Source organism: Pinus tabuliformis, chromosome 8 (genome assembly GCF_031772625.1).
Source record: "Pinus tabuliformis cultivar Carrire ecotype Pingquan chromosome 8, CPIR1, whole genome shotgun sequence".
Taxonomy (NCBI): domain Eukaryota; kingdom Viridiplantae; phylum Streptophyta; class Pinopsida; order Pinales; family Pinaceae; genus Pinus; species Pinus tabuliformis.
Window position 1 is genome coordinate 882,027,885 of NC_142294.1, and position 14,972 is coordinate 882,042,856.

The following is a 14,972-nucleotide window of genomic DNA, read 5'->3' on the forward strand; positions in this document are numbered from 1 at the left end:
TGATCCTGAGATTCTGAGCAAAGTTCTAGGAGAAATATTATGGTGGCGATGGGTAAAAGACCCAGAGGCTCAATGGGCTATTATTTGGAAAGAAAAATATGCCAACACTTGGCAAAATAATGATCTCATTAGAATGTCTGGAAATATAAACAGGTCATACATTTGGAATAAGGCCTGGGAGAACTGGGGCTTAGTTCAAGATAACAGCTTATGGGAAATCAAAGAGGGAGATCTAGCTCTATTCTGGGAGGATAAATGGCAACAAGAACTTATATTGTTAAGAGAAGACTTGAGGATCCTCAAGGAAGAGATACATACTAAAGGGTTATCTAAAGTTAAGGACTTTTGGGACCAAACCAATAGTATGGGAAAATGGAGAACCTAGAGGAACTTTAATTTTAGGGATGATAGCCCCGTGAAAGCTAAAGCAGAGACTCTAATAAAAATATTAGATCAAAGGAAGATTTTGATGTCAAAAGGGCATGACCAATTGATATGGGGAAACAATAATGACAGTACCTTTAATCTTAAGGAGGAAAAACTCATCCTCCTTAACTTGATATCCCAGGCTCCGGATATGATTTCGCAAGATCTATGGAGACATCAAGGCCGAATAAAAATTAAACTCTTCATGTGGCTGGTTCAGCACAAGAAAATTCTGACGTAGGATAATATTAGGAAGAGGGGTGTCCTGGGGCCTTCTAGATGTTAGCTCTGTGAAGCCCAAGAGGAAACAATGGAGCATCTTCTCAATAATTGCATCTTCACATCCAGGTTGTGGGACTCTTTTTCCACCATTTTCCAACAAACTGATAGGGACAAAGGGTGTATCATCAACACCCTAAATAAATGGAGAAGAAACTTTTCAGATTATGAAATTCTTAGCTTAGCATGGGCTGTCATGCCAAGCTTCATTATTTGGAATGTCTGGAAAGAAAGGAACAATAGAATCTTCAAGAATGAAAGGAGACCATCCCAATGTCTTTTTGAGCAGATCTTAAATAGCTCAAGGAAATGGTCGGCACTATTTTGTGTAATCTCCCTAAGAACCCACCTTCTGCAATAGAATTGAGAATTCTCAGTGAGTTAGGTTTACAGGAACTTATTCCTCAGAGATTGGATAGGAGGGTAATTCCCATGGAATCTGAGCAAGATTTTTGGCATCCTCCCCCTAAGGGTTTTTTAAAATATAACATTGATGGGGTTTCAAAAGGAAACCCGGGCACTGCTGGTTATGGAGGGGTGTTAAGGGATGAGAATGGAAGTATCCTTTTCATCTTCTACTATTATTTAGGAAGATCCACCAACAACATGGTCGAATTGATGGCTATGGAGCAATGTTTAGATTTCCTGGAACAGGATAACCTCCAAAATGTGATTGTTGAAGCTAATTCTGAGTTAATCATAAAATTGGCTAAGAGAAACAGCTAGGGCACAAAGCTAGAAAAAGTCGCAAGGAATTGGAGGCTGATCTAGGGCTTTCAGAGGATTTAGCATCACCTCTAGAGCCTTTGAACAGTTAGTTTTAAACATGTACAAAGAATGGCCAATAAATTGGCAGATCTTTTCTAGCCAATCAAGGAGTGATCAACATAGAGAATAAGGTTGCGATGAGCTAGCAAGAGCTGCCTCAGAGTAGGTTGCAGGCGAATTGTCATAACCAGGCAGATGAAGATAGGATCATGTTTCAAAGCACAACCATGGCGATGAAGTCCAGTTGATTCTAGTGTTTGATGTTTACCGGTTTTTCCAATTTCAGATCTTTAATGAGTAGCAGGCCAATCTAGACCTTTGTTACCCAGGTTGGTACTTTTTTTGCAGATCCAGATAATAGTAGATCGGGTGGCTTTGGTTCTTAGAAGAGTGGAAGGATGGCGGGGGTTTCTTCTTTCTTAGGTTCTAGAGGAAAAGGCACAGCGAAAGGTCAAAATTCGGGCACTCTTGGCTGCCTCGAAACCATAGGTTTTCCGACTTCGATTGCTTTACCGGGTCTAGGGTGGTTTTTCGGTGATTGGGGGCCTTGCACATGGGATATGGTTATTCCAAATTTGAAGTGATTCCATTTAGTGGACTACACGTGGTAGTGGGACCGGCTAGAATACCGCCCTCATCGCACACTATTGTTTGGTGATGTTGGCCGGTGCGATTTGATCCTCAGCCTTTGGATCAAACGAGGCAGATCTACGACTAAGATCGATTAAGCTTGTTGGTGGACCATGTGGGTAAGTGTCATGCTTCTTAGTATTCTGAAACTCGCCACAGCCATTGGATCAATGGAGGAGGTTTGACGATGGAGATTAAATATGCATTTCAAGGAGATGGCGGGAGATGTTATTGCCTTTTAATTTTGATGGGATGCAAAAAGTTCTAGGCAGGATGCAAAATGTTTTTGGTCGCTCTACAGTTTCATGAGTTTGTGGGTTTTTTGGGACTTGTTTTCTGTATAGACCAGTACTTTTGTTCCTCTTTGGGTCTGTTGCCGGCTTAAACTTTCTCATTTTTTTAAGAGTTTAGAAGTTAGGTTTGTAGGGGTAGGGGCTTTTGCCTTGGGCCTGTTTCATGCTAGTATTTAGGTTTCCTCCTTGGTCCACAGCTTCTTGTGGACTGATGTAAATTATGTATTTTATTAATGATAAAGAAGGTCTGACTCTTGCATTAGCAAAAAAAAAAAGGTGGAGAGTTTCCAACACCACTTTCTCATCTACATGAGGGAGTTTACCATTTCTATATCTTTTTCTCAGTCCCATGGTGAATATATTAGTGTGAGGATCCACTATTTCATGATCCATATGTTGGATGCTTTGTTGAACTTGATCTTTATAAGGAAATCTCTTTAGATATCCAGAATGTCTCAGAAATTTATTTGAACAATTATTGTCTTGCAACAATGTTTATTGATGATAAATTGCTTGGTAATGTACACATGCGTAGAAGAGTGTGACTAATGGCATGGATACTCGGCCTTTCGAATCGAAATGGCCACCTCTAAAGATAATATTTGGAATATCCTTTGAGCCTTTCTTTGAGATGGAATCCAAGGAGTTGGATTGAAGACATCAATGAACTCTATATTTTGACATATTCTAGCTGAATCGTCAAACATGTAAGAGAAACTAAAACCAAGGGTTATATAAGTAATAGCCCCATTGTATGGGAAATCTAGGCTTTTAGAGGAGTATTTATGCATTTAATAATTGGGTGAGGATGAATATTTTTGTTACACTATGTGTTGTTATTGATATGTTTGGACTTTTTGGGTGAACACTTGGCCCATATTCAAGAACATCCAATAACGTTCGAGTCCAAGACAGATTTAAAGAGATCATTTATCAAATTAGTTGTCCAGTTATGAAAGACAATCAAATTTTTGAAGATTCTTCGGCGAAAATCACATATAGAAACATTTGTCGACACGTTTCGAACCAACCATTGTGGTCCAACTTGTCCTGATGATGAACCACAATGGTTGGTTCGAAACGCGTCGACAAATGTTTCTATATGTGATTTTCACCGAAGAATCTTCAAAAATTTGATATGGATCACAGAAGCCTTAATTCAATAATCAAAGACAATCAAGTTTTGGAAGAGATACATCGTAGTACTATCAAAGCAGATTGTGGACCATGTTAGAAAATGGATCAAAAAGGTTTTTAGAATGTCTGCTAAAATTTGACATTTAGCATTGTCTTAGAATTTTCTTATCAACTTTCATGGAGGCAAAAAGTGCAGGAGAAACTTGCACAATAATGGCAGCCACTCGAAGGAGAAACAAAAGGAATTAGCAAAATGGAATCTATTGCTATGATGACACATGGGAAGATACTTATTACTCTCAACATGGTTGTACATGAAAAATAGTTTTTGCCTTTGAGTATAGTTGATGTATCGTAATGTAGTGGTTGTTTCCCTACTGCAATAAAACAAATATATATCCATCTCAAGGTGAAAGAATAACACCAGTATATCTTCCAATGATATGGGCTATGTGTTGTTATCAATAGCTAGGAAAGTCTCTATCAGTCATAGTGCGATGAAGTGATGGGTTCGGGTTTCCGTGCCCATGCTATTAAAGTATATCAATACAACTGATGAAAAAACATATGTTCAATTCCCTCCAACATATCTTATTTTCATTACTTGTCCAGGATAAATCCACGGCGATAGTTGAGAAATGTAATAAAAAGAAAATAAATATGTAGTTTATTTAAACAAATGTGGCATGAACAAAAAACATATGCACTAAATTACAAAATGCGAAAGTATAAGTTTTGTATAAAAGTTTTAAATTTAAAAAAATACAAACATTTCTAGGAAGTTTAAAAAATGCAACTAGCCAACACTCATCCAATGGCCATTTGAGGAGGGTCGAAGCCATCCATCAATATGAAGAGATCTACAAAATCAAACAGGGACTTTGAAGAATGGATCCTTGATTTTTCATACCCAAATGTTGCCCGATTATTGAGCAAGGACCTGACGCGTTAGTGAGGGTATCCCTTTTGTTTTTGCTTCAATATATTTTCATGCTTAGATTTTTGGTAATATGATGTCATTGGTGGACCTTAATATACGGCACTACACCATACTCTGATTGTTATCACTGCATGCGGTAGCATCTTCATTCTCTCTCGGGGGCTTACTGTGGCCTTGTTGTGATCCTTTTACCCCACGAGAGGAATCTTGCAGTGTCTAACTCAATGTTTCTTCCTCTTTAACTATATCTCGGGTACCAAGTTTTCTACCCATCCCTTCTATCACCTACTTTTGGAGTTGAGAGCAATGCAGAAATTCAACCAAAGCTAGAAGGAAGGGCTTGAAATCTATGTTACTAGAAACCAGAAAGGGGAAATGAAAGGAGAAATGACAACGAGATGAGAAACGGAGTCTGAATATTTCACATTCAAGAAATGAGGAGAGAGAAAAACAAGAAAAATATGAAACATATAACCAAGCATTTGTTTCACATTCAAGAAATGAGGAGAGAGAGAAAAAAGAAAAATATGAAACATAAAACCAAGCATTCATCATTAACATTCTCAAATACTATGGTTCATAGGAAGTTGCTCATAAGCTTTAGTTGCTCACATTGGCCATTCCTGAATACTTATAGTGATCAACAAAGCTTCCATTTCCCACATAAGCCATTCTTGAATACCCATGTTTGATCCTCTAGGCTGGCAAATACAATAGTGAAGAAATACTTGGCACAAAATTCAAGTTTGATTTAGCCTTTTCATTTTCTAGATGAGTACATGATCCCACGGACATTGCATATATTCTTGGATGTGACATGAGTGGCCCTTAAATTTTGGATCTATTCTACCATTTTCCACACAGTTATTAGGTTATTGTTTTCATGGTTGGGTAACAATATGTTGGAGATTGAGTTGATCTCCATTGGATATACAACCAAAATTAGAGGGTTGTCTCAAACTATTGCCACTTGCAGAACCATAAATACTACAACATGTGTTTGAGGACAAAATCTAAAGAGAAAAATTTAAAAAATTTATCTTTAATCCATTATAATAGAAAACTGATCTTTATAATAATAAAAATAATATATTTTAAAAGTATAGTTGAACTAGATATTAAATTGCTAGTTTGTGAGAAAAAAAATTAACTAAATTATTTAACTACTAATTTATAGAAATATATATAAAATATCTATATACATTTCTAATTTATAAAAGAGATTTGATCCCTTTAGGGTGTTGGTATATCCGAAATTAAGATGGATCTAGGCTAGTATATATTATTTACCATAATTATTGTTAAAGTGTATAATTGCTATCTCATATTTGTATTTGCATTGATTAAATGATTATTATATGTAGTCATGTTTTATATTAATTATTTTAATGCATCATATATATGGTTTTGTATAGTAAATTTATTTTTATGTTAAATTTTAATAGTTAAATTTAGATATTCTTTCTTCATATTAGTTTTTTTTTATTAATTTTCATTTTATAAAATTTGTTATTTGAGTCAATGTTTCCAATTAAGAGTTATTTGATCAATATAAATAAGTGAAATAAATTATTAAATTGTGTTTTTTTTAATTTCTACTTAGTTAAATATTATATATAAATATCACTTGTGGTTTAACATACCTAACCATTCATTTTTAGTTGTTAAATATGATTATGTTAAAATAATTAAAAAAAGTGTTATCACTCATGGTTAGAACTTACCAAACCATTCTTTTTTAGTCCCTAGATTTATTTATGTTAAAATAACTTCTCAAAAAACGTTATGGCCAATAGTTTTGTTATATTCCATGGTTTTGTACTTTATACTGATTTAATTTTCTAGTTTTTGCACATGGTTTTGTTAGATTCCATGGTTATGTATTTAATATTTATTTAATTTATTGATTTTTTCTCATCAATCTTCTTCCATAAAATAAAACAATCCAGAGAGACCTTGAAGTCTTGAAAGGAAATGTCATAATCTAGGTATTTTATTCTAGGCCCCTCTTAATATATTTTTGGTTGTTAGATTTTTGTGCCAAGAAACCCTTTCCACATGGGGAAGATGTTATAATATTTGGCATTTTAACTCAGTCAAAATAAAACAAAATCAAATCAAATAAAAACATTGAAAAACACAAAATTATTGAGTGCATAGTTTTCCTCTTGCCCATGGTTTTTTCGCATGGTACTCCTAACCCATGGCTTTTGTCCATGGTATTTTTCTTGAATGTAGCCTATTTAAAGGCTAATAACTAGAGAAACCTAGATCCATTTTAAAGCATTTAGAGGATCAAATCTCTTCACTAAAAGAGGTTTGGAGAGAGAGAGAGAGAGAGAGAGAGAGAGAGAGAGAGAGAGAGATTTGGTTTCTCTTGATGCTCGAGAGAGATAGATCTACGCTGGTTATTTATAAATGAAGAGGAGTATTTTCTTGTAGTAGTGCTCCTATTTGTTTTGTATTTAAAATTTATTAAATGATATGGGATAAAACTATTAATGGGATGGATAATAGATAATTATTATTTTTTAAATATTAAATAATACTATAGATAGTCTAATAGTTGATAAAAGTTTCTATAGAATGGTTTTATCAAAATCGTTTTCCAATAATTAGAGAGGTTATAAACCAGACCAATGGCAAAAAAAATATTGTGTCCCAATGTTTATATAAAATAATTAATTAACTAGAAAAATTAACTAAATTATTTAACTACTAATTAATAAAATTATATATAAAATATCTATATACATTACTAATTTATAAAAAAATATATAAAAAAACCTTATACATTTAAATTTATAACTTTATATAAGAATACACATTTTAAATATTAGATACAATAACTAAATCCAGTTTTAAATAAAAGCAACACAAAAATAACAAAAAAAAAGAAATGTAAAAACTTAACCATACACCACTACACATCAATGGCTACAATTAAAAAAATAACATAACTTTAACTAATAAAATCCCTAAATAGTCAACGTTGTTAAAGATATATTAAGAACTATTGCAAGTGTTGTCACTAGGGAGAACACCCAACCTATTTGCAACAAAACATATTCCATTAGCACCTAAGCTATATATGGTTGACTTCTAATGATAGACTATGAAAATTCCTTCAAAAGATATCTAGAAAACTAATGCTTTTTATGATTCATGTCGATGTCCAATCGGGAAGAAATCCATATTGAAAATGAATCAAATTAACGTTTTCCATAAAACAGTTTCCAGAAACGAACCATTTTTGGAAAACCCATTTTCTTCCATTAAAAAATGAAAACTACCGTATTAAACACTACCATTTTTCAGAAACTCGTTTTCAGAAACGAAGGCTTCTGTTTCATTTCTGGTAACAGAGCTTGAAATTGAGATTCCTTATTAAGAACTGTCATGAAATGGAAAGAGAGCAAGAAAATCTTTCCGTGTTGCATTAAAATGAGGGAGGGCAGGGAGTTACCCTGTTGTTTCTTTCACTGTTTTCCTGGTGTGGTAAACTACCAAACTAATATTTTTGTAATTTATGGTGTGGTATACTACCAAACTACCATAAGAGTTCAGCATATATTTAATATAAATTTCATTGCCAATATAGTAATTGTGGGGCTAGTTCATTTGAAGCTAAATTATTAAAAAACAAAACCCAAATAACCTAATTTCGGGTGAAAAAGTTGGTAGATTTTTTGAAGCAATTAAAATTGGGGAAGGAATTAAAGGAGAGAAAGGGTACCTCTACAAGTATTTTCTTGGGCTCTTGAAAGAGGACCAAGGTTTCTGATCCTTCCATCGTGGTCCAAATTTGCCCAGCAAAAATAGATCCATGTTTTGTGAGCAAGCCATCCAGGATCCTCCTCAATATTATTTCCCAATGCATCCAAATTCAACCATGAAGCAATAACTTCCAAGGAATTACTACAACATTTCATGTAAAAGTATAAAAAAAAATTGCAAATCAATTCTAAGAATGGCCATCGATCTAGAAACCCTAAAAATTGATCCAACAACATGTACCTGTTTCCATATAGCTATAGATTAGATTGTCCTGTGCCCATCGTCTTTCCTTTTTTTTCAACTACTCAACATATATTTCATGTGAAAATATAAAACAAATTTGCAAATCAATTCTAAGAATGGTCGTCGATCTAGAAAACCTAAAGTTTGATCGAGTGCCCTATACCTGTTTCCATATAGCCACAATCAGATTGTACTGTGCCCATGATCTTTCCTTTTTCTTTGAACTACTCAATCTTCACTCGAATACACTAAGGCTAGGAAGAAAACTTGTTATGGTCTTTCCCTTTGTTTTCAACTACTCAATATTCATTGGAATACACTAAGGTGGGGAACAAAACACCACATAATGGTATTTCCTCTTCTTTCAACTACTCAACATTCATTCGAATACACAAAGGTGGGGAAGAAAATGTGGAAAAATGGTCTTTCCTTTTTTTCAACTACTCAAAATTCATTCGAATACACTAAGGCGGGTAAGAAAATCCGCCATAAATTAAATTTTTAATTTGGATGATCGTTAAATTTTTTAATTATAATTGTTTATTTTTTTTATAAAGTTTAAAAACATTATATTTTATGAATATATCAAAATGTATGGAATGTATATTTTCCTATCTTATTGTATACTCATTTCAAAAAATTATATTTTTTTATTTTTGAAAATTACAAAATAATTAACCATGTTGTAAGTTGTAATTTTAAACAAATTCAAATTTGGATTTTATATAATTAAACAAAAGAACTATAAATATTTTTTATTAATGTTTACTTATCTAATACTAATATTATGGGTTTCCATGATATTTAAACAAATGGGACTTGGTTTGATAATTATTATGTCAAACTTTAAAGCTAAAAATTAACTTTTAACAATGCAATCTTTTATAACCAATTTGGATGTAGTTCATTGTTATGGCAATAAAAAAAGAATCTCATGAGTCAATTTGGTTGTAGTTCATTGTGATGGTAATAAAAAATGGATCTCATGAGCCTGGTCCCACCCACACATTGGTGTAGTTCCACCCAAGGAACCATTGATCTTTCTCCATGAATCAGTAATATTGTACCAAGAAGCACCATGATGTATGCAATTTCTATTTCCCACAATTAAAAAAGCACCATAAATCCTTCTACATGAGCATTTTCTTCTTTACTTTTGAACTAAAAATGACAAGACTTTCTTGTGGCCACAAGAATTTCCGAAACCCTCATCCCCCCTATCACAAGATATGTTATAATCCATCATGTTGGAGTGTATTATCCCTAGTAACTGTATAGGAGTGTAGGGGGACACAACCTCAAAGTCAATGGGAAGCCAAGGGGAAAGGTTTGTGCATTTAAGGGTTGATTCTACTTCAAATTTTGATACTTTGTGTTTACTCACTTTAACGTCATTACATATAACTAATAATTTGCAAGTCCTTGTCTCATTTGAACTCATTTTATTTCAGTTGTGAAGTGACTAAGCCTTGAACCCCATATCCTCATAGCTAATATCTAAAAAGTATGAATTGCCTCATTTCCTCTCATTTTACTTCAATTAAATGGAGTAACTATGCCTTAGCCCCAAACCCACACAACTAAGCTTTGCACACTACAAAATCCTCTCTGTCCCTGGTATTGCACTTGGTTTAGATATACTTTTGTTAGAAGAGAACGAATGTCTCACTAAATACCATACATGTTAACTTATCATCTGATCCCATTACATTTTCCAAGCATTGAAGACATTAATAAAATTTCAAAATTCAATTTCACACTCATTTGATGTAATCACCATGTTCCATCAATTTAAGGTAAACTCTACAAATAAATGCAAGTAATTATTTTGATTTTTTCCATTGATTATAAATTAGAAAATGAAAAAACTATAGATGCATCTTTATTTTTAAAGTACAATCATCCAAAAAAACTCATCAAAGATGAAAGATAGTTTAAAACCTTTATGGAGTGAAAAATATTGTTGGTATCCTCCAGAATAACACTACTTTCAGAAGCTGGGTTCAGATTTTACCACAAATGCAAGAACCAAAGTGAGAAGCTTATTTTAAAGTTTTTATAACATGATATATTATAAGAAAATTTGAAGCACACAATACAAAAAGTTTTGTATCTAGTATAATTCTAGATAAAGAAAAGTACTTGTTAGGCTATCTATGACATGAGTAAGAATTGCTACCCACCTACTTTCAAAATCATCATGGACATTTAAATATTAAAAAAGGAACTGATTAGGCTTCCTATTACTAAATAAGAGTTATTCCCCACCTTTCCAAAATATCATGTACATTTAAGCTATCATATTTTATCAACATCCTTTCTATTATGCAACACGTTACAACTTTCCATTATATTTATGCATTATATAAGTTGATGTACTTGTAAGGTGCATAAATTCCTAAATAATTGTCCAAATACCCATGTTTCCACTAAATTAATTATTTAAGTAAGAGACACATTCTATTGTGGTAAGCATGCATCAACCAAACACTGCTCTACTCATAGTTTACAAACCCAACCAATTTTTCATACACAAACAAATTCAAGACTAATCCACAATAACAAACAATTCTCAAAATAATATTCTTCATCAAACATCTACCAATGCATAAACAATGAGGAGACAAGAGACACATAGAACATGTGATCAACTAGGGTGAAAACCTCTCCAACATGAGAGGAAAACCCAAACGAGATCTTCTTCTTATATAGACTTCAATTGATGAATACCAAAACCATGGCCTAGACCCTTGACACAATGACCTCTCCAAGACCAAGTCACAAGCCTCCTTGATTCAACTTCCTCATTTTTCCTTGAGTCAATGATGATCAGGCTTCTTCCTTCAATAACTCGACTATCCTTCAAATTTCAGTTCCATGGATCAGATCTGTAGTTCTTGGCCCTCTTGCATAAACCCTAGAACGTGTGGTTGACCAACCTTTTGAACCTTGATCTTCTTTGCTTGGATTGTATGAACTCTTATTATAATTCGGCATGTAGCCTTGCTTATCTTCTTCCTTGATTCGACTTCTTGGACAACAACAAGATCTTCGACCTTTTCTGTAGCAGATAGTTCTTGCTTCCTTCACACGTGTGGATCTATTAGCCCTAAAACAGACCCATAAACAACACCAAAATCTTCTCTCTTTGTTTCTTTCTCTTGGTTGGTTATGTTCGCACTTGTTATTACAGACTTAACCAAATTTGCTTGTCCACAAATGGAGGATGAGCAGCCCTATATATAGTGTTTTGTCCATCAAAAACACGTGCTAGGAAGTGTTAAGGAGTGTTAAGGGAACACAAGGGAGCAATAGGTGAAAATAATGCATGAAAATGAACGATTAAGATTTTGTGACAAGAAATGTTAGTGAGTTCCGGGTATGCTAAGGAGGGAGTGATAAGGTATGCTAGGTAGTGTTAAGGAATATTAGAAGCCAGGGAAACATGCCAATATGTGTGAGGTGCTAGGGCGTACCAATGCATGCCACATACTATTATGGAGTGCTAGGGAAACATAAGGGAGCACTAGTTTCAAATGCATGGAAATGAATGACTAAGAGTGTGTGACAAGGAGTTTCAATGAGTTCTAGGTGTGCTAAGGAGGGGACGACAAGGTATGTTAGGTGGTGCCAAGAAATGCTAGAGTGTTAGGGTGACATGCTTGGGTATGCCAATGTGTTTCAGGGTGTGCCAATGCATGTCGGGGAGTGTTAGGAAGTTGGACATAAACAAAAAGGAAAACTAGTTCAAAATGCATGGAAATAAATGAATAAGAGTGTATGATAGGGAGTGTCAGTTAATTCCAAGTTTGCTGAGTTGGGAGTGACAAAGTTATATGCTCGGTAGTTCCAAGGCATGCAAGAGTGCCATGACATGTCAAGGAGTGGTACAGTATGATAGGGAGTGCTAAAGCATGCCATGGCATCCAGGGAATGCCAACATGTGCTACATAGTGCCAAGGGATTGTTAGACATGCCAGGTGTTATGCCATGTCAAGATGTAAACTATGTTTCTTAGTTGTTTTATGGCCACGGTTAGACGTGAGCCTTAACTTGGTAACTTCTTAAGTGAGATGAGCTAAGATAGGGCATGAGTAGTCTAAGATGAGTTATAGGCCATTCTTAGGTGAACAAGGGACAATATAGTTGTAGTAATTGTAACTTGGTCAAGATGTTGTAGTCAAGGTAGGACTTGGTTGGTTACCAAGTCTTAAGACCAATAAGGTAGTTATGAGGGCATGATAGCTAAGGAGTAAAAGAGCATGCCAAGGAATGGAAAGGCATGATAACACATGCCAAACAATGTCAATGCATGTTGAGGAGTGTTGGGGAGTGTGAGGGCATCACAAGGGAGAAATAGGTCAAAGTGCATGGAAACAAAGGAATAAGAGTGTCTTCCAGGTGTCCCAAGGATGAAGTGTATTAGGATAATTTCATAATAGGACTTGTAATAGGTAAGCCTACAATTATGATAAGGGCATGGAAAAAGCAATTTTAGAGAAAGGGAGACTTTTGTCTAGGGACAACACTATTTTTTCAATGGCTTGTTTAGGTTCCAAATTCACAAAAAAATTAAGGCTATCTATGAGGGCATGACAACTAGGGAGTGCCAAGGTCTGAAAGGAATTCCAGGAAGTGATAACACATGCTAGAAAGTTCCAAGGCATGTTAGTCATTCCAGGACATGCCAATTACTAAGGCATGCCAAGAGGTGTCAGGTGTTAGGGTCTGGTGCCAAAGCATGCTAGGGAGTGCCAGGGAAACATAAGGGAGGACTAGTTTCAATTGCATGTAAATGAATGAGTAAGAGTGTGTGATAGGGAGTGTTAGCAAGTTCTGGATGTGCAAAGGAGGAATTGACTAGGTATGTTAGGTAGTTTCAGGGAAACACAAGGAAGGGCTAGTTTCAATTTCATGGAAATGAATGAATAATAGTGTACCATAGGGAACATGGAAAATTTTAGGGGCTAATATTCACCCATGGGCTAATTTCCTTTACTTTTCCAAAAATAAGATTTGCTAATTTCCATTTTTTTGTAAACATGATTCACCCAAATTTTATAGAATGAAATTATTTACCCTAAAAATCTCCAAAAGATTACATATAGACTATATAAAAATATTATAAGGTTGAATATTTTTATGAAAATATGTCCAAAAATTTTATAGATTTCATATTACGGACCATTGGGACTCGCCAAGGTTTCTAAAATTTAAGATAAATTTTCCTTGATAGCGAGTGTTAGCAAGTTCTAGGTGTGATAAGGAGGCATCTCTGGACAAATTTTGGGAGGGTTTGGAGAAAATTTTCTGTTTTGGTGTAGACTTGCAAATTTTTGTCTAGCAGCACAGCGAGTTCACACTTTGCTTCTTCCTCAGGGCTCCAAATGATGTAAAATCAACATTTTTTGGAAATCTTATGACCCCATATCAAACCCCATTTTCCCACTTTCCTGGTTTGGGGCTTAGGTTTTGAGAAATTTGCAAGAAAGAGGCCAAAAATCACCTTTCTACCCCTCTCTTTCCATTTCATTGTGAACCTGCAGACACCTTGGGAGAATGGCCATATCTCAGCCAAAAATTGGTCATTTTGAGTGAAGCAATACACTAAAGACATCTACACTCTCCCAAATTTCCAGAAAAGTCTTCTGATATGGATTTGGACTTCAGAAAGGCACTCAAAAATGGCCTCCAACAACTCTCTATACACTTGTAAATTTATGAGATTTTTGTAAAATTTTCATTGTGTAATTTTTTGTAATTCCTGGTTTGACTCTGGTAGAAGTCAAAAGGGTGAAGTATATGAATCTAACGGGTAAAATTAAATGTAAATAATGGGTTTTTAGTATTTATAAGTTGTTTTGATGTATATCTAACCTCATTTATGAGATAGGTTGGAGTCAAATTTAATTGTAGAAGTCATTTTTAACTTCCCTAGATATTAGGGTTTGGTTAGAACACCTCATGGAATAGTTCCTAGAGTCATTGATTCAACCACTAAGGGTGGGGGGATGTTGTTTTGGTCTTTATGTATCAGTTTCTCAATGATAAAATGGGTTGGATTTCAGAGGAGAGAACTATTTTAGCTTGTACTTGGACATTTTTCTGGAAATCAAAGGACACATTTTTCAACTATTATCTAGGAATTCATGTGCAATAAGTTTGTGATGTTATTTTTTATCTATTATATCTTTATATGAAAGATATTAATCTTCTCTTTCCATTCATCAATTATTCAATGGTTTTCCTTACATTTTATAAACAAAATTCTTTTCATAAAGCTCTGTTTTGATGGAAAAATCATTATGTGTTACTTTATTTCTTGCTTAATGAATTCATGTTTCATGCTCATTAATACCTTTCACTTCTTCTAAACACTAAACTACACCAAAAATCCCTAAGATCCATCAAAAAAGTAATGCTACCTTTCTCCTTTTTGTATTTTTTGTTGTAACCCTTTGATCCTCTGACCTAGCTAC